The sequence below is a fragment of the Bufo gargarizans genome, chromosome 7 (assembly GCF_014858855.1).
Source record: "Bufo gargarizans isolate SCDJY-AF-19 chromosome 7, ASM1485885v1, whole genome shotgun sequence".
NCBI lineage: Eukaryota > Metazoa > Chordata > Amphibia > Anura > Bufonidae > Bufo > Bufo gargarizans.
Window position 1 is genome coordinate 37,116,139 of NC_058086.1, and position 24,424 is coordinate 37,140,562.

The following is a 24,424-nucleotide window of genomic DNA, read 5'->3' on the forward strand; positions in this document are numbered from 1 at the left end:
GGAAGGCCCAGAATGCCTTGCACCGTTAAGATGCATAATAACTTTTGCTTGAAATTTGCTTTTAAAGTTTATGTGAAGAGGATTCGTATTTTATGTTACAAATCGGCTGCCGCATATTAGCGGTGAGCGATGGGTAAATGTACAAAGCTGGAGGAGAGGTGAGTCAATTTAGAAGAAAATAAAAATATTAGGATCTGGGACCGCGCTTTAAAATTTGCTGAATGGGATTAAACAAAGGCGCATAAATCGCCGCTGACAGTGTATGTAGACACAGAGATATATGGTGATGCTATATGCTGGCATGAAGGTGAGGTTATTATGATCCTGTCCAGGGCACGTATCTGCTGACGTCTCCAAAACAGAATCCTTCACTGAGATCTGGCTGCTCATACAGAAAGCAAATAACTCAGCTGGAAAATGGAACAGGAAAATAGGTTATGGTGGACTGAAAAGTGAGGAAAAGACCTTCACTACATAATATATGTAATAACACGGAGTTCTGATTTCCACCATGGGGTTCTTAGGTGCAAAATTTTGTGCTGATAATTTTTTTAATATATAGTTTGATCAGTCAGAGCTCCATTTTGAACTCTAAAACATCTACAGAGGTGGGAAATAATGTTCTGACCACCACAAGGGGGAGCCTCAGAGCTAGCTGCATATTATTGAAAAGAACCTGTCAGGAGAATTTAGGTCCCCAAATTATCACTGACCTATTATCCAGGACAGTAACAGGCTCCCAATGATACTCTGGTAAGGTGTGGCTGGAGGACCTCTTAACCCCTTCAGGACCTTGCCATTTTTCACCTTAAGGACCAGGCCATTTTTTGCAAATCTTACATGTGCCAATTTATGTGGTGATAACTTTAAAACGCTTTTACTTTTCCAAGCCATTCTGAGAGTGTTTTCTCGTCACATATTGTACTTCATGACAGTGGTAAATTTGAGTCAAAATATTTCATTTTTATTTATAAAAAAATACAAAATTTACCAAAAATGTTAAAAAATTTGCAAATGTCCAAATTTATATTTCTGTACTTTTATAATAGATAGTAATACCTCCAAAAATAGTTATTAATTTACATTCCCCATATGTCTACTTCATGTTTGGATCATTTTGTAAAAGCCATTTTATTTTTTGGGGACGTTTTCAAATTTCCAAAACCCACTTTTTAAGGCCCAGTTCAGGTCTGAAGTCACTTTGTGAGGCTTACGTAAAAGAAAATGCCCTAAAATGACCGCATTTTAGAAACTACACCCCTCAAGGTATTCAAAACTGATTTTACAAACTTTTTTTAACCCTTTAGGTGTTCCACAAGAATTAATAGAAAATGGAGAAGACATTTCAGAATTTCGATTTTTTTTGGGCAGATTTTCAATTTTTTTTATCCATTTTTTCCAGTAACAAAGCAAGGGTTAACAGCCAAAAAAAAAAAATCTATATTTATTGCCCTGATTCTGTAGCTTACATAAACACCCCATATGTGGTCGTAAACTGCTGTACGGGCACACGGCAGGGCGCAGAAGGAAAGGAACGCCATATGGTTTTTGGAAGGCAGATTTTGCTGGACTGGTTTTTTGACACCATGTCCCATTTAAAGCCCCCCTGATGCACCCCTAGTGTAGAAACTCAGAAAAAGTGACCCTATTTTGGAAATTACGGCAAAAGGTGGCAGTTTTGTTGGTACTATTTTAGGGTACATATGATTTTTGGTTGCTCTATATTACACATTTTGTGAGGCAAGGTAACAAAAAATAGCTGTTTTGGCACTGTTGAATTTTTTTTTAGTTATTTACAATGTTCATCTGACAGGTTAGATCATGTGCTATTTTTATAGAGCAGGTTGTTATGGACGCGACTAGTTTTTTTGGTTGTTTGTTTCAGTTTTACATAATGAAGTATTTTTGAAAGAAAAAATAGTTTTTTAGTTTCTCCACATTCTGAAAGACTTAGGTTTTTTTTATTTTTTGGGGCGACTGTCTTATGTAGGGGCTCATTTTTTTGGGTATGAGATGATGGTTTGGTACTACTTTAGGGTGCATAGGACTTTTTGATCGCTTGGTATTACACTTTTTGTGATGTAAGGTGACAAAAAATAGCTTTTTGACACACTTTCTATTTCTATTTTTTACAGTGTTCACCTTAGGGGTTAGGTCATGTGATATTTTTATGCAGCAGGATCTTATGGATGCGGCGATACCTAATATGTATACTTTTTTTATTAACTTGAGTTTCACACAATAACAGCATTTTTTAAAACCAAAAAATTATGTTTTAGTGTCTCCATATTCTGAGAGCCATAGTTTTTTTTATTGTTTGCGGGATGAGGTGACGGTTAGATTGGTACTATTTTTGGGGGGAATACGCCTTTTTGATCGCTTGGTGTAGCTCTTTTTGTGATCTAAAGTGACAAAAAATTGCTTTTTTTACACCGTTTTAAATTTTTATTTTTTCGGTGTTCACCTGAGGGGTGAGGTCATGAGGTATTTTTATAGAACAGGTTGTTACGGACGCGGCAATATGTAATATGTGTATTTTTTTTTTTTTTTTACATTTAACACAATAAAAGCATTTTTGAAATAAAAACAAATCATGTTTTTAGTGTCTCCATAGTCTGAGAGCCATATTTTTTTTTATTTTTTGGGAGATTGTCTTAAGTAGGGGCTCATTTTTTGCGGGATGAGGTGAAAGTTAGATTGGCATGATTTTGCGGGGCATATGCCTTTTTGATCGCTTGGTGTTACGCTTTTAGTGATGTAAGGTGACAAAAAAATGTTTTTTTTTAGCACAGTTTTTTTTTTTTTTTTTTTGAAGGTGTTCACCTGAGGGATTAGGTCATGTGAATTTTTTTTATAGAGCTGGTCGATACGGACGCGGCAATACCTAATATGTCTACTTTTCTTTTTTATCTATCTTTTACAAAAAAAAATTCTACAAGCAACTAAAATTTTTTTTGTAAAACTTATTTTTTTTAGCTTTTTTTACACTTTACTTTTCTTCCAACTCTGGGACTTAAACTTTTGGGGCTCTGATCCCCTTTACAATGCATCACAAAACTTATATTGTGATGCATTGGCAGTAAGTGTACTACAGACTGTAATACACTTCAGCCAGATTGCATCGGGCTGCCTTCCCTGCCATCGGATCCCCGTCACAGCAGCATGGGGACTCGATGGAAGCTCCGATCCCCGCATGGACATCGCATGTGACGCGGTATACGCTGACCGTGGCACATCAAGGGTTAATGCGCCGACATTGGTGATTTCACCAATGCCGGCACATGAAGCAGGGGTCCGGCTATCAGTGACTGCCGGACCCCTGCCGCAGATTGGACGGGCGCGTCTCCTGCACCCACCCGATCGCAGCGCTGTACATGTACGCCGCTGGTCCTTAAGTCACAGACACGGGTCCTCTACGGGTTAAGGGATTTTCCAGGATTGGTATGGTTTTTATCAGATATGCTCATGTGGTTCCTTACCTCGTGTACATTTTCCCTATGCTTTTTTTTCCAGTTTGGACTCTCCCGACCCGTTTTCACCATGTAAACCAATCCCTCTGGTTTGTTTCCATCTTGTATGTTGCATTTCCTGTTGCTGCATCCAACCAAACCCATGATGCATTTTTCCTTCCTCTACCACAGCTCCAGCACCGCCCCTAACAACATCCAGTTAGTTTATAGCTCCTCCCCCAGCTAGTTACATAGACACTCCCCTATCACTGCCCCTAACAACATCCAGTTAGTTTATAGCTCCTCCCCCCATCTAGTTACATAGACACTCCCCTATCACTGCCCCTAACAACATCCAGCTAGTTTATAGCTCCTCCCACCCAGCTAGTTACATAGACACGCCCCTATCACCTCCCCTAACAAAGCCCAGCTAGTTTATAGCACCTTCCACCCAGCTATTTACATAGACACACCCCTATCACCGCCCCTAACACCCAGTTAGTTTATAGCTCCTCCCCCAGCTAATGACATAGACACTCCCATATCACTGCCTCTAACAACATCCAGCTAGTTTATAGCTCCTCCCACCCAGATAGTTACAAAGACCCTCCTCTATTACTGCCCCGCCCATGCACATAACATCACAGGATATAAGAAAGAGCTGCATGGACATGGTCATGTGACCACAGCCCAGAATGGGAGCAATAAAGGTAAAAACAAATAAAAAACATAACATTACAGCTAAATAAAGAATTTTGATGCAAACCGGAAAGGCCCTTTAAGGAGGGTTCTGTTCTTTTAACATTTTGAATAATGGGAATGTGAGAAGTTAAAGAGCACCTGTCAGGACCAACATTATTGACATAGGCACACTGCCTAGTGGGGTTGAGCCTGCTGATTAAAAGGATACTTGTGAAAAAAATACTTTTATACTTTAGGCAAATGAGGTCCTCAGTGCACTGAGGGGTGGGGCCTATCCTCAGTTCTACAGCTTCCCAGGGCTGGCCACACCCTTCAGTACCCTGAGTGCAAAACATTGTCATGCGTTGCACTCGCGTGAGAAAAATCGCGCATGTTTGGTACCCAAACCCGAACTTCTTCATAGAAGTTCGGGCTTGGGATTGATGTTCTGAAGATTGTATTATTTTCCCTTATAACATGGTTATAAGGGAAAATAATAGCATTCTGAATACAGAATGCATAGTAAACCAGCGCTAGAGGGGTTAAAAAAATAATAATAATTTAACTCACCTTAGTCCACTTGATCGCGAAGCCGGCATCTCCTTGTGTCTCCTCTGCGCTGACCGGCTGAACAGTACCTGGGGTGAGCTGCTCCATTAAATACAGGTTAAGGACCTTCGATGATGTCACTCCGGTCATCACACGGTACGTCACATGATCTTTTACCATGGTGATTCACCATGGTAAAAGACCATGTGATGACCGGAGTGACGTCATCGAAGGTCCTTAACCGATATTTAATGGAGCAGCTCACCCCAGGTCCTGTTCATCAGCAGAGGAGACATAAGGAGATGCCAGCTTTGTGATCAAGTGGACTAAGGTGAGTTAAATTATTATTATTATTTTTTTAACCCCTCTAGCGCTGGTTTACTATGCATTCTGTATTCAGAATGCTATTATTTTCCCTTATAACCATGTTATAAGGGAAAATAATAATGATCGGGTCTCCATCCCGATCGTCTCCTAGCAACCGTGCGTGCAAATCGCACGGCATCCGTACTTGCTTGCGGATGCCATCCGATTTTCACACACCCCATTCATTTCTATGGGGCCTGCGTCACGTCGAAATCGGACAATATAGAGCATGCTGCGATTTCAACTGAACGCACAAGTGATGCGTTAAAAACAACGCTCATGTGCACAGCCCCATAGAAATGAATGGGTCAGGATTTAGTGCGGGTGCCATACGTTCGCCGCACGGATCGCACCCGCACGGAAAACTCGCCCGTGTGAAAGGGGCCTAAGAATTTTTTTTTTACATTTATGGCCACTTTCAGTATGTTTGCTGCTATACTTTATTGTAACACATGATGGTTTCTCCTAGTGCACTTGGTCATAACCTGCTTATTTTTGGCACCTGACCTTCTACTTTCTTGCAGGTTCGGTATCATGCAGAAAAATACCTTGGAAGGTTGTATAAAGTCACAGGCATGGAGTCACTCTGGGAGAAGTCATGCTGGCTATTCCCTCCTCCTGGTTCGATTGATGTCACACAAACCGGGTATATCATCACAAGCCAACTCCAGCGCATGCGCAGTAAAGTGCGCCTATGGCAGAATTATCATCTTTTAAATGTATATACCGTTTATGCAGGATATTTACAGCTTTGCATCAGAAATATCAACTTTTGACCACTCTGATAATATGTTAAAAAATTAATCTGTTCAGAAGTTGAAGGTAATAAAAAAAATAAAAATAGGTGTTCAAGGGTAGATAGTCGCTGAGCGGGTTTCTTGACTACAGTACAAAGTGCTCCCATTTCCTAATATACGCAGTGGAGTGACGGGAAGGCAGAGGATTGAGGGCTTACACTCACCTTATCTAAAAGGCCACGTATGGCTCCGTAGAGTAACTTTATCTGGGCCCTACGCAGAAATCCTAGGCCCTTCTTTATTTACTACACCTTAGGCCCCTTGCAGACGAGCGTGTCCGGATTAGGTCCGGATGCGTTGCGAATGCGTTCAGTGAAGAATGCGCCATTTTGCAGGCAAAGTCATTCAGTATTGCCTGTGATCGCGTTCAGTTGTTCAGTTTTTATCGCGCGGGAGCAATGCGATTTAATGCGTTTTGCAAGCAAGATTTTCACGCAGCTCCATTCACTTCTGTGGGGCCTGCGTTGCGTAAAAATCGCAGAATATAGAACATGCTGCGATTGCAAGTGATGCGTAGAAACCGACGAACACGTACACAGACCCATAAAAATCAATGGGTTCCGGATTCCGTGGGGGCATAATGCGTTCGCATCACGCATTGCACCCGCGCGGAGTACTCGCTCATGTGAAAGGGGCCTTAGGCTCAACATTTTGTGCTGATTAATCTCATTATACCTCTGTATAGGGGAGTGACCTGATAGATGACATTATTCTGGCTGCCTGCAGCCACCACTAGAGGGAGCTGATCTTGAACTCTATGAGAACTGTAGGAATCTTTCTGCAGTGAGCTCCCCCTACTGGCAGCTGTGACAAAGTGTCTGAAGGCGATGCAGTAAGGTGCTGGACCTCCTCTCACTTAGGGCCCGCATCAGGTTTGTGATTTGCCTGTATGTAGGGATGCCACCGATCCTCATGAAGGAGACAGAATAATCAGTGCCAGTTCTGTAACCTCAGAGCATTAGGATATCAATTAAAAAGGATTAGTCAAACTTTGTCAAATGCACCAGAGATGAGTTTGCCATCTCTGTCCCACTGTATTAGGCCTCATGCACACGACCGTTGTTGTGTCCCGTGTCCGTTGTTCTGTTTTCCGTGATTTTCTGCGGACCCATTGACTTTCAAACTGCACCGTTTGTCATCCGCGTCCGTGATCCGTGGTTGCAGTCCGTGAAAACAATATGACCTGTCCTATTTTTTTCACGGACAACGGTTTGCGGACCCATTCAAGTCAATGGGTCCGTGAAAAAACACGGAGGCACACAAGATTTTCATCCGCGTCCGTGATCCAAGTCTGTTTTTTTTTCTATCATTTGCATGGCAAACTTGACTTAGATTTTTTTTCTATTTCCTTCATGTCTGGTGATCCTCCAAAAATAAAGGAAGGCACACGGAAACAAAAACGGACACGGATCACGGAACAACGGAACCCTGTTTTGCGGACCGTGAAAAAATTCTGTCGTGTGCATGAGGCCTTAGGGGTTAGATAGGACAGCATAGAATCCGTGCACAAACAATGCAATCCTAAGGCTGGGTTCACACCTAAGCGTTTTGGATATGCGCGTTTTATGCGCGACAACATGCGCGTTTTCTGCGCGTTTTTGTTGCGCGTTTTTGTCCTTAGTAAACGCGCGTCGAACGCGCGTTTGTGTGATTGACAGTATTGCTGTCCAATGAAAAAACAGGCCGTCTATATGAAAGGTGTCTAATGATAGTGCAATGGAGGTGATCAATTTCATGTGTTTGGAGAGAGTGTATTGGATTGTTTGCGACCATGGAATACTCCAGAAGGCGACCATTTGCGGCTATTGTGTCTGCAATCCTTCTCCTACGTTTGAGGCGTAGGAGAGAGAGCAGGCGACGCTTCTGGGTCCATCCTGTCATTGCCAACCGACAGGAAAGGGGACAGTTCTGGGCACTGTACGAGACCCTCCGGGCCCATGAAGACAAATTTTGGGCATACACGCGGATGTCCATCACCAGGTTAGTACAAATACAATAGTTCTATGAGTGGGGTTACAATTGTGAAGGTACCATTTTTTAATTTGCTATTGTTAACCCTCACCATTTTCGTTTGCAACAGCTTTGAAGAGCTCCTGGGGTTGTTGGGCACCCATTTACAACGTCAGGACACATTCATGCGGGACAGTATTCCACCAGCGGAAAGACTGATCATAACTTTGCGGTAATTAGACTGTAATTGTGGCCTAATAAAGCATTTGCATTGTGTGTTGACTGTATATTAGTGTGGGCTTAGTTATTTTTTACTTGTGGTTGTGATGTTTCAAGTGTTTTTGAGGGGGGGATTGTATGTGTATGCTTTTTACATTTTGCATATAGATACCATACCTAGTTTCCCCACATTTTTCCTTAGCAAACAATCTGTTCTAAATAAGAGTTCAAAAATGTTTGCAAAAGTTTTTATATTTTAGAAAAGTAATCACATCTTACAGTTCCTCAAACAATTTGCAAACTGGGTTTAACACAATCAACAGAACTTTTGTAAATTTTAAATAAAAATTAATCGGTAATGTACCGATCTTAACAATGAAGGAACAACACCCCTGATGCACCAAATTAAGTATGCCACTTCTCACAGGTTTTGGTATTGTGGCTCGTTATCCCGCATGGGCTCTCTCATTCCGCCTGATTGCTGGCCAGGTTGCATTTGAGTGGTGGTGGAGGTGTTGGTGCCCATGCTAGTGGAGGCATAGCTGTATGATGATTGTGGTTGTGTGTGCCACGTGTCGTGAGGGTGTGGTATGTTAGTTTGTGGGTATGTTTGTGATGTGTATGTGTGAGTGGGTGGTGGATATTGTGGTGGATGTTGTGGTGGATATTGTGGTGGATATTGTGGTGGATGTGGTGGTGGATGTTGTGGTGGATATTGTGGTGGATATTGTGGTGGATGTGGTGGTGGATGTTGTGGTGCATTGTTGGGCTGTGTGATGTCATCATGTGGAATGAAGCTGTCTAGGGCCCTTGTTAAGGTTTCCCTCGCTTCAGTATTGCGACTTGGGGGAACTAGCAGCATTCTAGCCTCCAAACTCAGTAAGAAATGGGCATCACTAGTGAGTTTGGGTGCAGGATGCGCAAGTGCATCCAGGCATGCAATTAGGCGGTCCTCCTGGCGATCGGATCTTTTCCGTTTTGGACGGTGAGTCTGAATGTTTTCGGGATCCACGACAGGTGGTGCAGGCTGTGAGGGTGTTTGGAATGTAGGGGTGGGATCGGGTGGAGGTGGACTTAGTGGCCCCGTAGATGCACAGGCCTCACTGTCCCTGGTGACGTCCTCCTCTTCCTCCTCCTGCTGTTGTCTTTTCGACCAGCTACTATCGGTGCTGTGAACATGAAAATATACATAAGTATGCGCAAGATATGAAAGTGAATGCATGTCATACCACACCCTCTCCTGCATGTGTATGCCCTGGACTCACCTACGCATTTCAGTGCATGGGATTAGAAAGGCCATTTCCTCCGCATGGACATAGCTGGACCGTGCACTTGGCGAAGCTCCACTCCTCTGTTCCTTCTCTTTGCGCCGATGACGAATGAAGGCATCTTTGAGGCTCTTCCACTTGCTTTTTAGGATGTTTACTATAATACAAATAAAATTACATCCTTTAATTGTATTTTTTGCTTTACACTCATTTTTTACAGCTATTTAGCTACAGGCCAATCGTTGACCAGTCTGCACTACGCCTTCCAGATCGGGAAATCCACAGCCAGTGTGATTGTGAGGGAAACCTGCAGCACCATTTGGCAGGTCCTTCATGCTGTTGTGATGGGCCAACCAAACAAGGAGGAGTGGATGAAAATAGCGGATACTTTTCAAAATACCTGCAATTTCCCGAACTGTGTCGGAGCAATTGATGGAAAACACATCCGCGTTCTGAAGCCAATGAGGAGTGGCAGTCAGTTTTTTAATTATAAAAAATACTTTTCGTTTGTTCTTTTTGCGGTATGTGATGCCAACTATTCTTTTCGTTATATCGATGTGGGGTCCTATGGCAGCAGCTCGGACTCTGCTGTTTTTGGCCATTCTGAGTTTGGTCAATTGCTCAGTAGTAATGGCCTTGACCTTCCCGGAAACACCACACTGCCTGGCACCAGTTATCCCTCTATGCCTTTTGTTTTTGTGGGTGACGAGGCATTTGGTCTAGGTGAGCACCTTATGAGGCCATACTCCTCCCGTAATTTATGCATTAAGCGGCGTGTTTTTAACTATCGCCTGACCAGAGCACGCAGGGTGGTGGAATGTGCATTTGGCATCTTAGCCAACAAATGGCGAGTTCTGCACTCTCCCATAAATTTGAAATTGGAGACCGCCATCTCGGTTGTGAAGGCAGCATGTGCTCTTCACAATTTTGTCCGAGAAAGGGATGGCTTCAATTTTGATGATTCGTTGAGCCATTCCATGGAGAGCCAGAATCGCAGAGGTGTGCGTGGGACCACACATGCTGCGGCCATTCGGGACCAGTTTGCGGCTTATTTTATGTCGCCACAGGGGGAGTTACCGTGGCAAATGCAAGCCATTTAATGGTATATTATTTAGTATTTTGCATCTGCTCAAATTGTTTCTGTTACTTGTAATATTCATTTTTCGTTGGTTATTGGAATGGGTTAAATAAAATATTTGAAGAGCGAATTAGTGCAATGGCGTGTTTTCCCCGATATCGTGCCCCTTGTAGGAGCCCCAATAGTGGCCGCCAATCCTCGTCCTTTAACAAGGGAAAACAATGTGGGCGGAATTAGGGATCCCATTTATGTGCCTAATACTCGTCCATTAAAACAAGGGAAAACAATGTGGGCGGAATTAGGGATCCCATTTATGTGCCCAATACTGGTACTATATAGCAGTGTTTCCCAACCAGTGTGCCTCCAGCTGTTGCAAAACTACAACACCCAGCATGCCTGGACAGCCTTTGGCTGTGCGGGCATGCTGGGAGTTGTAGTTTTGCAACAGCTGGAGGCACACTGGTTGGGAAACACTGCTATATACACATACAATCACCTATCATGTGCCAGTGCTGCAATAGCCCACAAGCACAATAATGTTTCAAGGTTGACAATATCCATATCAACTTTAAAACCCAAATCCGCACCACTAATGTAGGCCAACATTTGAAGGTAAAATACATTTCCAGATTGGAACAAGTGCAAATTGAGCATACTGGCCGACTACATTGTGCAAGAATGTGGGTGATGGTGAAGCTGCGGCCCTCCAGCTGAAGCAAAACTGCAAAACTCCATGCATGCTTAAACAGGCTACAGCAAGTAAAATGCAGCACAGCATATTGGGAGTTGGAGTTGGACAACAGCTGGAGGGCCGCAGGTCGAGCTGGGCTGGACTATTACATAGAGATTTTACACCAGTGCACACAAGGAGTTTTTTTATTTTACACTCAGAACACACATGTAAATACCTTTGCTTTCTTTCACAGCTTTTGAGAATGTCTTCCACTGTGGCCAAATGCTTGCTCCAATATCCTCCCATGCCTGCTGCCTGCTTCTCCGATTCTTGTACTTGGCATCTTGGATGTCATACAGGCAGCGTTTTGCCTGCACAAGCCTGATCAGTGTCTCACTATCACAGCCTGCTTCCTCCATCTTGGTCAGGCTAGACACCTGCAGATCTCTAGGGTGTGGCCTTTTAGGACTGTTGCTATGTGCCAAACGCGCCTTCGGCCGCGCGTTTTTCTGGTCAAAAACGCGCAAACGAACATATTTGCGCGTTCCTATGCAATCCTATGGGCGCAAACGCGCAACAAAACGCCTCAAAGTCGCGCAAGTACTTTTTTGAGCGTAGGGCGTTTTTCAGCGCGTTCAAACGCGCTGGAAAACGCTCAAGTGTGAACCAGGGCCATAGGGAAGCATTGATTTTCATGTGTTGAGCGTTTTACAGCGCGTAGGAACGCGCTGTAAAACGCTGAGGTGTGAACCCAGCCTAAGACATAAATGACTCAGCTCTGCTACATCTGTGTGGTCGTCTTCTAGTTGTTATTTTTCCATCTGTTTTTTTTATTTTTTGCTGCGCTGCAGCAGCCGGAATCAGAGCAGTCAGCAGGAATGAAGAAATGTAAGATGAAGTATGGAGAGAAAAGACATAAAGCATCGCTTCTCAACTTTCCAGGCACCTGTTAAATCTCCTGCAATACCCGGCAGACTGCCTTAATCCATGGAGATTCTGGGGATATCGCTGGTTATTTGTCAAACTCCTCTCCTTTCCAAAATTAGTTTGGCTTAATCCAAACAGCCTTGAAGTTCAGGTATTGGAATCTGGATCTCTATTCCGCCGGCATTATCCTCCATCCTCATTTCCTCTTTTAATTATTTTCAGTTTTCCTTTTATTCCTGGCTAAATAAAACTAAATAAACCACAAACAGCGCCCCCCCCCCCCTCACCGGGAGACGCGGCGGCCGCTGTTCTGTAGATCTTATAGGGTTACAGTGTTGCAGCTGCGTATACAAGTCGATGCTGAAACTTGTGTTTGTATCTTTTTTAATACACGCATAGCAGAGCTGAGGTTATTAGTTGGCACAGTTTAGGCTGACTAAGCAAGAAACAGCATAAGGCCTCATGCACACGGTCCGCAAAAAGGGGTTCAGTTGTTCCGTGATCCGTGTCCGTTTTTGTCTTTATTTTTGGAGGATCTCCAGACATGAAGGAAAGTAAAAAAAAATCTAAGTCAAGTTTGCCATGCAAATGATAGGAAAAAAACAGACGCGGACGCGGATGACAATCTTGTGTGCCTCCGCGGTTTTTTCACGGACCCATTGACTTGAATGGGTCCGCGAACCGTTGTCCGTGAAAAAAAATAGGACAGGTCTTTTTTTCACGGACTGGAAACACGGATCACGGACGCTGATCAAAAACGGTGCATTGGCCGAGTTTTCCACGGACCGATTGAAAGTCAATGGGTCTGCAGAAAATCACGGAAAACGGAACAACGGACACAGGACAAGGCCTCTTTCACACAAACGTATTTTGTTTCTGCATCCATTCCGGTTTTTTATTGCAGATAGGATGCAGACCCATTCATTTTAATGGGTCCGCAAAAAATTCAGACAGCGCATCGTGTACTGCCCGCATCCGTATGTCCGTTCTGTAGCCCCGCAAAAAAAATATAACATGTCCTATTCTTGTCCGTTTTAGGCATTGTTACAATGGATCCGCGAAAAAAAAACAAAAAACCGATGGCATGCGGATGTCATCCATTTTTTTGGGCGGCTCTGAAATTTGCGGACTGCAAAACACATACGGTTGTGTGCATGTAGCCTAAGGCCTCTTTCACATGACCGTTTTTTTTCCCTGTTTATGGGCCGTTTTTTGCCTTCCATATACAGTCTGTATACGGAACCATTCATTTCAATGGTTCCGAAAAAAATTAATTACGGAATGTACTCTGTATGCATTCCGTTTCCGTATTTCCTTTTTTCTGTTCCATTGAAAGATAGAACATGTCCTATTATTGCCCGCAAATCACGTTCCGTGGCTCCATTCAAGTCAATGAGTCCGCAAAAAAAAAGGAACACATACGGAAATGCATCCGTACGTCTTCCGTATCCGTTCCGCTTTTGCGGAACTATCCATTGAAAATGTTATACCCAGCCCAATTTTTTCTATGTAATTACTGCATACTGTATATGCCGTAAGGAAAAACGGAAAGGAAACGGAAACAAAAAACGGAACAACAGATGCGTGAAAAACAGACCTCAAAATACAGAAAAAGCCATACTGTCGTGTGAAAAAGGCCTAACAGAGAGTACATACAGATGTATCAAACTTTAACTTGACGCTTAGGCTAGGGATACATGTCGACAGTTGTCAGTAGTCGCACAAAAGTCGCGCAACAATTTTTATAATGATAGTCAATGATGTCGCACTGAGACTTGTGCCATGCTGTGATAACGACACTGCAATCGCAATGTATTTTTGACTATCACATCGCAGTGGCAGCATGTCGCACTGCAACACTATTAACTATCATCGCGAAAAATTTTGCTGGACATTGGTGCATCATGAATGTCGCGCAACACATGTTGTACTCTTTTTGTCGCGCAACTTATTGTAGCCATAGACTTAAAGGGGTATTCCGATTATATCTAGTAGATTGGTGGGGGTCCATCTGCTGGGATATACAGAGCTACAGAGGTATGGGGTTCACATGAAGCAGTTACAGGTATGGAGCGCCCCATTTTCATGATCGGTGGGGGTCCAGTCACAAGAATGGGGGCTCCATACCCAAACAGAGCCATAGTTTTTTGCGGCTCAGATGCAGACCCATTTACTTCAATGGTGCCGCAAAAGATGTGGACAGAACTCCGCGTTCTGTCCGCATCTGTATGTCCGTTCTTTGGCCCCGCAAAAAAAATAGAACATGTCCCAGTCTTGTCTGTTTGTAGGTGCACTAAATGTATTCGTTTTTATACTTTTTATAGATACATTGAAAAGTTTCTGAAAAAAGACCAAGGGTCATAAAATTTGCCAAATTTATAAAATAAAATTGCAACTTTTTTTGTACGATGTTCTAGAACACCACAGGTGCCCAAGGCCATGAGGTGGAGTAACGCCTCCAGCACACGGCTGTAGCTGTCCCATTGCCGTATTGCGGACCGCATTTGCGGATCTGCAATACACGGGCATCGTTCCGGGTGCATTCCGCATCACGGATGCGGACCCATTCACTTCAATGAGTCCGCAAATCCGGAGATGCAGAAGGGTGCGGAACGGAAGCACGCAATGGAACCTTACGGAAGCACTACGGAGTGCTTCCGTGGGGTTTCGTCCCATACTTCTGTTCCGCAAAAAGATAGAACTTGTCCCATCTTTTTGCAGAACGGCCGGATCGCGGACCCATTAAAGTGAATGGGTCCGCCATCCGCTGCGGCTGCCCCACGGTTGGTGTTCGTGCATTGCGGCCCGCAGCACGGCCACGGGCGCACACGTTCGTGTGCAGGAGGCCTAAGGAAGAGAAAATAATGCGGTTAGCATATCCTATACAACATGCAACAATTTAACAAATTGGGCACAATTTGCTCCACTTTTGCGAACAGAATGTCCTCTGCGGGGGTCCACATGGTCCTCTTGCCCTATTAAAAAACTAAGATCACATGATGACAGATACAGTATAATCCTGAGAGATACAAGAGTATTATGTTTTTTTTATTTACTATTATTCCGTTGATTGACATCTTGCAGCTATTTTTTTGAGTTATCTCGTTCTCTCCTGCGCAGGTGACACGATGCATCCGCAGAACCGAGGGGTCTCAGCAATCGGAGCACTCTTACCTTCTAGAGCGGTGCCCACCACAATGCCATCCATGGGCATGTAGCTGCGTCTGGTACCAGAGCTCAGACCAAAGCAGTAAATTAGATTGAGCGGCAGTGCCAGACCATGAGACCGATGCTCCAACGAGGGTTAAGACTCATTTTCTTCTGCTTATCAGTCGGGGCACCAATCACCAGACCTCCTCCTATCACATATCAATGGATTATCCTAATTGGAAATCATCTGATAAAATATATATGGACCCGATATGGCTTTTTGTCTGCATGTCCTGTCTTTTTTTTTTTTTTGCTAGGCAGCAACCACAATACAGCCCTCATAGTGCCAGACATTAAAGGGCACCGGTCAGCAGGATCAACCCCATTACACTTGCCACGATGCTTGTTAGGGCTGATCCTGCTACTTAAAAAAAAGTACCTTTCCCCCCCAAAATACATTGCTGCATGTAAGGGTGCCAGACATTAAAGGGCACCGGTCAGCAGGATCAACCCCATTACACTTGCCATGATGCTTGTTAGGGCTGATCCTGCTACTTTAAAAAAAAGTACCTTTCCCCCCCCAAAATACATTGCTGCATGTAAGGGAAATAAGGGTTTATAAAATATATGCAAGTTATGACTGAGGTGCAGTGAGGGACAGACCCGTGTGCACCTTAGCTCTTCTGCATGGCACCCCTGGACATTCCTTTCACGCTTAACCCTGTCAATCAAGTGGAGGGGGAGTGTCTAGGGAAACCAAGTGGAGGACCTAAGGAGCACTAAATGGCTAGGGTCTGCCGTGGTGCACTTAAGACTTAGTTCACACGAACGTGTGTGATCTGTGGCCGTATTGCGGCCCGCAAATCGCGGGCCGCAATACACGGCCACAGTTCCGCGTGCATTCTGCATCACGGAATCGGACCCATTCACTTCAATGGGTCCGCAAATCCGGAATCGTGGAACGGCCGCACGGGACGGGACCCCTCGGAAGCGATACGGATGGCTTCCATGGGGTTACGTCCCGTACCTCCGTTCCGCAAAAAGATAGAACATGTCCTATCTCTTAGCGGAACGGACGGATCACGGACCCATTAAAGTGATTTGCGGGGCGCAGCACGAGCACGGGTCACACACGTTCGGGTGAACTCTGCCTTAATATTATGTATCTTTTGAAAAATCTATATTTCGCCTAAACGCAGTAACAGATTGAGGGAAGAAAGGTATGTTTTTTTGTTTCGTTTTTTAAGCGTCTTGGGCCACATCTTACTGCACTTAAGTCCTAATTTCTCCTACATGCAGCAATGGATTTGGAAAAGAAAGGTAAGTTTTTTTTTTATTTTTTGTTTTTTTTTAATCAGCAGAGTCAGCCCAACCCAGTTTTAAAAGGGTTGATCCTGCAGACAGATGCCCTTTAAAGGATTATTCCAATCTCATAAAGTGATCGTTAGGATCCAGAATCTGGGACCCCACTATCCTGAGAGTGAAGGGGCTACAGCGCTGCAGCCTCTTTACAGATTTTGCCTCCACAGCAGCGCTCCCTGCCACTCGCTATGCAGGGAAACTGCAGGACAGCTCCACACAACTGCAATTTCCTTCGGCAGAATAATGCAATTTATCTAATATTGCATTTATAATTCTAAGGCCTCCTGCACACGACCGTTGTGTGCACCCGTGGCCGTTGTGCCGTTTTCCGTTTTTTTTGCGGACCCATTGACTTTCAATGGGTCCGTGGAAAAATCGGAAACTGCACCGTTTGGCAGCCACATCCGTGAGCCGTGTTTCCTGGCCGTGAAAAAAATATGACCTGTCCTATTTTTTTCACGGCCAACGGTTCACGGGCCCATTCAAGTCAATGGGTCCGTGAAAATCACGGATGCACACAAGCTTGTCATCTCCGTGTCCGTGATCCGTGTCCGTGATCCGTGTCCGTTTTTTCCTATCATTTCAATGGCAAACTTGACTTAGATTTTTTTTTCATTTTTCATGTCCGTGGATCCTCCAAAAATCACGGAAGACCCACGGAAGAAAAAACGGGCACGGATCACGGACCTACGGACCCCGTTTTTGCGGACCGTGTAAACAAACGATCGTGTGCAGGAGGCCTAAGGCCTATTGCACACGACCGTATGGCTTTTTCAGTATTTTGCGGTCCGCAAAAAACGGATCAGCAAAAAATACGGATGACATCCATGTGCATTCCGTTTTTTGCGGAACGGAACAGCTTACCCCTGATAGAACAGCACTATCCTTCTCCGTTATGCGGACAATAATAGGACATGTTCTATCTTTGAACGGAACGGAAAAACTGAAATACGGAAAGGGAAGGCATACGGAGTACCTTCCATTTTTTGCGGATCCATTGAAATAAATGGTTCCTTATACGTTCTATATACGGAACGCAAAAAAACGGAATGTGTGCAAGAGGCCTTAGTTTTCAGTAATACAGCAGGTCCATCAAGAAGGGGGCAGTAACTTTTTTGCATCACTTTACTTTGAAACTTAATTGTGAACCTATATCAAAAACACTAAAATGACCCGGGGACCGCAGCTGTCAACAACACGATGCAAACCCCATTGATTAGGTTTTTTTACTTGTAGGACATTCCTTTTAAGCTGTAGAAGAGGAATTTATGAGTATTACCTATGAGACAGTCATTTATGAGAATCAAAGGGAGCCATGAAGTTCAGAGGGAGGGAGGAGGGAGACGCTGATCATCTGCCAACTCCTGCTTCCCACCCTCGTCTCGTTGACTAGAATATTATCAATTACTCGGAGGTAACACATGGAGACGGAGGTCTGGCGAGCCCGCTCGACGTAGCCAAATCTCTTCATCACATTCACTTTCCAGCTTCAAAACAAACACAGGAATTGATTGAAATCAATGGTGGATGAGAACCAAATGGTTCATCTCCACTTTAATTTTCAAATCTGGACGCTGTTTCCCCTGTGATTATTCTCTGTCTGTTTTATTCTAATGATATTCATGTGTTTATTTGTATCCAACATGATTTAGGGAAACTGAGGTCAAATGAAGCCTTTTGTCGAAGAGACCAAGAAATAGATGCACAGACTGAAGTGCTACAGGGTGTCATGGAGGGGGTCTCCACTCAGACCTCCCCGCTATCAGCCAGAATCAGCAGTTCACTCACTCACCAACCATGTATTACTTGGTCTGCCATGGTGGGGACAAGTAGGACCAGCCACAGCTTTACCCTCCTCACTGCTTTGATCATTGTCTTGGCGAGAAGACCCTTTAAGAGTCTTCCCATTATAGGACCCTCAGAGGTCCTGGGGCACTGTATTAGGGCTAGCCTCAGCACTGGGTGCCAGGGGCCACTAGACTAAAAGGCCTACTGGGGATCTGAAGAACCAAGCTCTACTCTTTTCCTGCTGTGGAGGGGGGGGGGGGGGGGCTGTAGACAGGACACCTTCTATATCCCAAAAATAGCAGTAGCATCCAGCAGTAGAAAATTATTTAAAACCATATAGCTTTATTTGATCACATCTGCATTACACTTGGCTGAGGAGTCGAACCTCAAACTTTGATGATAACCAGTCTGGCTCGAAACGCGTGTGCAATGTGCAATGTTGAAATTATCAAATAAAGCTGTGTGGTTTTACATAGCAATATTTGTTTGGTACGATCTACAGAGTCCTGCAAGCAGTCTGTGCACCCTTCTCTTAGGGCTGTATTACACCGACAGAATATCTGACCAATATCTGTCCAATCAGACCAACAGTTGGTGCGTATAACAAAAGATAAGTGTGTGTAATAGGTCATCTGAACAATGATTAGTCAGAAAATCTGTCAGATATCTGCTGGTGTAATACAGCCCTTAGGCTAGGTCTACACGACGACATTTGTCGCGCGACAATAAGTCGCACGACAGATAGGGCGCAACATTTGTCACGCGACATTTTGTTGCACTAATGTCGCGCGACAATTTTTATAATGGCAGTCTATGGTGTCGCACTGCAACATGCGACATGCTGCGACTGCGACGCAACAGTCGCAGAAAAATCCATCTCGAACATGTTGCATGTTGCAGTGCGACACCATAGACTGCCATTATAAAAATTGTCGCGCGACATTAGTGCAACAAAATGTTGCGCGACAAATGTCGTTGTGTAGACCTAGCCCTAGGCACCTTGCAGACGAGCATTTCTCCCGCAGCAAGTCTGCGTCGCAGCACCCGGCCTGACCTCCCAGCACTGAGGGGATTCATTATGATGCTATGTAACCCTTACAGTTCTGGAATGTATTGGCTAACACTGGCAGCATTATGCCAGTGTTATCTAATACATTCAAGAACTGCAAGGGTTACATAGCATCATAATTCAATAAAATGCTAGGTGACCCCCGGCAGTGCTGGGAGGTCAGGTCGGGAGCTGCGTTGCGGACTCGCTGCGGGAGGAACGCTCGTCTGCAAGGGTCCTTAGGCAAGCATGCCGACACACTGCAAGGGATACACTGTAAAGGGTGTATTAGTTGCCAAAGACGAATGCTGGGAGGGAAACGCTCCCTCCCGGCAATCATCCGATAGCTAGCGGAGGACACCGCTGCTCATACATGCCCTCCGTGGGATGAGGAGCTTGACCCCATGCAGGGCAGCTGTGTTCCGGCGGCAGATTGCTATTAGACAGTACGATCCAGATCAGTGGCTCTGTTGCAGAGAAATCATGTCTATTCTGATATGCAAATGAGTTATTTAGTGCAATGAGGGTGGCACCCTTGCACCTCATCACACCAAACGCTCTGCCTTGTATCATGGATAGCACTACCCCGCAGCTGTGTGAGTGACAGGGCCAGGGTGGCAATGTAATTTCACTGGGCCGAGGAGGGGGGTTGCTATTCACAATACAGGGCAGAGTTTTTGGTGCGATAAGGTGCAAAGGTGCTGCCCTCATTGCACCAAATAGCTAATTTGCATATCAGAGCAGATATGATTTCTCAGCATCAGGGCCACAGATCTGGATGGGGGCAGGAGCGTTTGAATCGGCAGGACAGAAGGAATCAGACAGTGCTCTTTGTTTGATGCTGAGGTATGTGCTGACAGATTTCCTCTAAACACCTAAAGATTACAGAGTTTTAGCAAAGTGCTGACGATTATTTTGTTTCAAGTATAACTGTCTGTTCTGGTCCTTAAACTGTAGATCTTTTCTCTCTTTTCCTGCTTATGGCTCGGCATTAATCTGGATTCATCAGTGATTTTCTTCCCTGTCTATGTAGTAGCAGACATATAAGTTTAGGAAGCCAAGATCTCATTTAAAAGAATCCCATCGACCAGGACATCTAGTGTAAAACTGACGTCTATGAGGAAGACCCGTCAAACAACCTCCATATCTCAGCTTCCATTAGCCCTTTGGAGAGAATTTCAGATTGGCTTTACAGTCTAAAAGTTCTTTACGGGATAAGGAACGAGCTTAGATGCCAAGATTTTAACGTCTTAAAGTTTGTCCAAGTGGTTCTGCTGAACATCCATTGTCTGGTCTTCAGATCATTCTCTGTCATTCAAGCCCTGGAGATTTCTTCCATCTCGACATTAATCATTTTTTGTCGAAACTATGACACGTTCTGCCCAAAGGGGATAACAGCTACAGCGTGTTGAGTTCAAATGACGGACTATCCCACGTCGAGGTTCTCCAGTGAACTAAAAAGGACTAACACTCCGGTTACGATATAAAGACTCCAGGGCAACAAACTCTTTATTACCAATAGATACAAGAAACAGCAGGAAAACACAAACTCACATTATCTATGGATCACTTCAAACCTTTTTTGTGACAAATGGTGTTAAGTCTCGTCTCTCTAAGACTCAATAAGATCAGTCAGGGGTGTAACTAAAAGCGAAATAAGAGACTATCTAGGGAAACAAAAACAGAAATAAAAAGCAATAACTAAAGGTATGTACAGTAATTGTATAATACCACTATGTGTCAGAAAATGAAGTTTATAGCAAAAAGACACCATATTGTTATTCTCCACAAAAAGGTACAATGTTCTTGCTCTTGATAGCAAGTGCTATAACTTCTATGGCTGGCTATAGTTATGCCCATGATAACGGCAAAATACATATTAAGTTGATTATAGATGACACCGTTAAATAAATAAAAAATTGACATTTTGTATCAAAATATATATTGCATATTCTTTAATTTAAAAAAAAAAATACATTTTTAGTGTTACTAAGCCATGTACACCCTGCTCAAATATATTATGTGATAGAAACTTCAAAGGTACTGTTAGGACAGATAAAGTGCCCCCTAGAGATACTCTGGGTACTACCTGGGGAACACAGACCACAGATTGAGACTCTACAGTGTACACTTGTGTTACTCAAGAAACCCGCTACTCCCCATAAAATTACCCCTAGACTTTGATCACACAGTGTTCTGCAAGTACTAAAAGCATGACATGAGGACAGTGCAAGGACCTCCTGGTGGACACATATCACAAGTTGAGAACCAAAATACTCTACACTATAAAAGTCACAAAGTCTTGTCCTAAAAAGGCTATTTAATGTTATCATTTTTAGGGGAAAGTTGTAGGTTCATTTTTTTTGTTTTAAGTCTGATCTGAGGTCTGATAATGTTTGCACGTCTGAGTGGGGGGTCTGATAAAAATGGGGGAGTCTGATCTGGGGTCTGATGAAGATTAGGAGTCTGATTTGGGGTTCTGATGAAGACTTGGGGGTCTGATTGGGGGTGGGTCGATCTGAGGTCTAATAAAGATTGTTTGGTCTGATAAAGATTGGGGGGTCTGATCTGGGGTCTGATAAGGATTTGGAGTCTAATATAAGGTATTATAGAGATTGGGGTCTAATCTGAGGTCTAATAAATATTGAGGGTCTAATTCGGGAAGACTGATTTGAGGTCTAATAAAGATGGGGGGTCTGAACTGAGGTCTGATGAACATTAGGAGTCTGATTTGAGGTTCTGTTGAAGACTTGGGGGTCTGCTCTTAGTTCTAATAAAGATTGGGAGTGATCTGAGGCCTGATGCGTCTCTAAAACCTAGGTATGTCTTATAAAGCAAAAAAATATGATATATTTCTGGAAAAAAAACTCATAATTTGGGTACAACCATAATGCCCCTCATTGACAGCTTAGGACCCGTCCCACCACCGGTAAGTATATATACAAATGTGTATGTTGTAAGTGTATATGGGTGGATGAGTGAAGCAGGATGGCCTAGAGGGTGCAGGATTCCTATGATGATGATTGATGATGATGACAATGCTGATTATTATTATTAGTGTCCGCTGCTTTCTCCTATCTGTGCTTGTCGATAAGGTCACATTTGATAGCCGTATTGTATTTCCGTAAAGAAGCCAAAAGGAGAAGATTTGTCCAGACAGAGACGCTCCTCTGCACCTTCTGTTATTTTAGCTTTCTGGGATATTATTTATGGTACTATCATGTGCGGCTTACTGTACATTGCAGATTTTTTTATTAAATGTGTCCTGTCCTAAAATAACTCCAATGCTCTGGCCACCGGCTGGGATCACGTAGGGTTAAGTGCTAATGCATTTAGCATTGGTGGATTCTCTTCTTCTGGCGCCAAGGAGTTAAGACTGCGAAGCTGGCAAGTCAGATACAGCAGTGCTCGGAGCCGTAATGTACTTGTAGCCCCCCGAACAGTCGAGAGATAGAGAGGGAGACTGCAGGGCAGAGAGAATCAAATAATGACACCCTACCCCTCCCTGCAAAAACACTAAGCCCAATCCTTAGGAAGATCCTTCAACCAGTAATGGAATACAAGTTGCATGTTTTATTAATTAGTCTTAATATAATAAAACTCAATAAAATTGTATAATTAAATAGGGAAACGCTCTGCCTTAATTCCCGCATCTTTATAACGTGTCACATCCGCCACTAAATTATCTACCACTACTAATAATAACAAAATGATACAATGTGTCTGATGCTGTTACGCAATTATAAGCAATTGTTTTTTTATGGGAGCCAATATATCAGCCAGCTAAATAGCAGTGGTGCTGCGATTATACGGCCACGCAGATTAATGTCAGGACAAAAACATTTAGCAAAGGAGTTTATTTTGCAACTAAGCTTGTTTAACACTAGGAAGGAATACAGTCTTAAAGGGGCAGTTCACTTGTGGGCAGCTGCTTAATAGAGATGAGTGAATTAATTCTACATGAAAAATGGTGGCCATTTTTCAGATCAGAAGACAGAGTAGAAGACATCTGCCTACAAAAAATTATCATTTTTGGACTGTTTTGTAATAAAAAAAATAAACGGCAGTGCAGTTGTACTGCCCTGGGGCAGGGGGTACTTTGACGTATGGACATTTGTGGATTTTTGCCTATTTCCTCTATGCAAAAGTTTAACTTCTTACTTTATTTCTCTTGAAAAGGTTAACTTATACTGTTTTTGCACTGTAGCAGGCTCTGTTGAAAGGGTTCATAAACACCAAGAGACTGTTAGAACTTTGAATGAGAAGCTGGTAATTTTCCACAGCTGCCATAGAGTTTAAAGAAGACCGTGTTTTGAAGGTAAAAATCCAGACTTGTTTACCACCAAACACAGACAGACTGTTCTTTTGAATGTCTAGCTAGAAATGGTATATAAGGAGGGCAGTCAGAGCCCCTAATGTGCTGCAGTTAGGGGCCAGTGCTTAGAGGGGGAGACTCTGCTAGACTACTGAGTGACCAGAAGGATACTGAGATGGGGATACTCTGCCACAGACCCTGGATCACCAGCCTTGGACTAAGGTACCAGCCTTCTGAAGAGAAAGAGGGACAGCTAGCTTAGGACTTTCCTCAGCATTAAACCCTTCTTCTGCCAGGGAGGAGACTGAAGAAGCCAGCCTAATGCATCGCCTGTATTGTTTTCTACCTGAATTCCTCCAGTAAAGAAGGTTTACTACGGACCCTTACTCTCTGGACTTATTTCCCATTGGCGTGCACCATGCCTTACCATCCCTTCCAGAGAGCAGCAAGACGTGGTGACACCTCTAGGGTGTCTGGGGGACTCAGCATAGAGTTGAGGCCACCCCAAACCCGGCCACTGCACAGTCTGGTATTAAAACGGCTGTTTGTTACCACCAGCTACCATCCATTTACTCATAAACATACAGTAGGTCACTTTGACATTACTAATACTGACTTGAAGGGGTTGGTCTGATTTATTTGGACTGAATCCAATCTGACGACTGATTTGACTGAATTGGACCCAAGATTTCTATGGTTTAGAGGTCGTCCCATTCAAGTGAATGGGTACGCATCCGTGATGCGGTGCACAAATAGCCGGTGCCCGTATATTGAAGACCTGTAATATGGGCCTGGCTGCCAGAA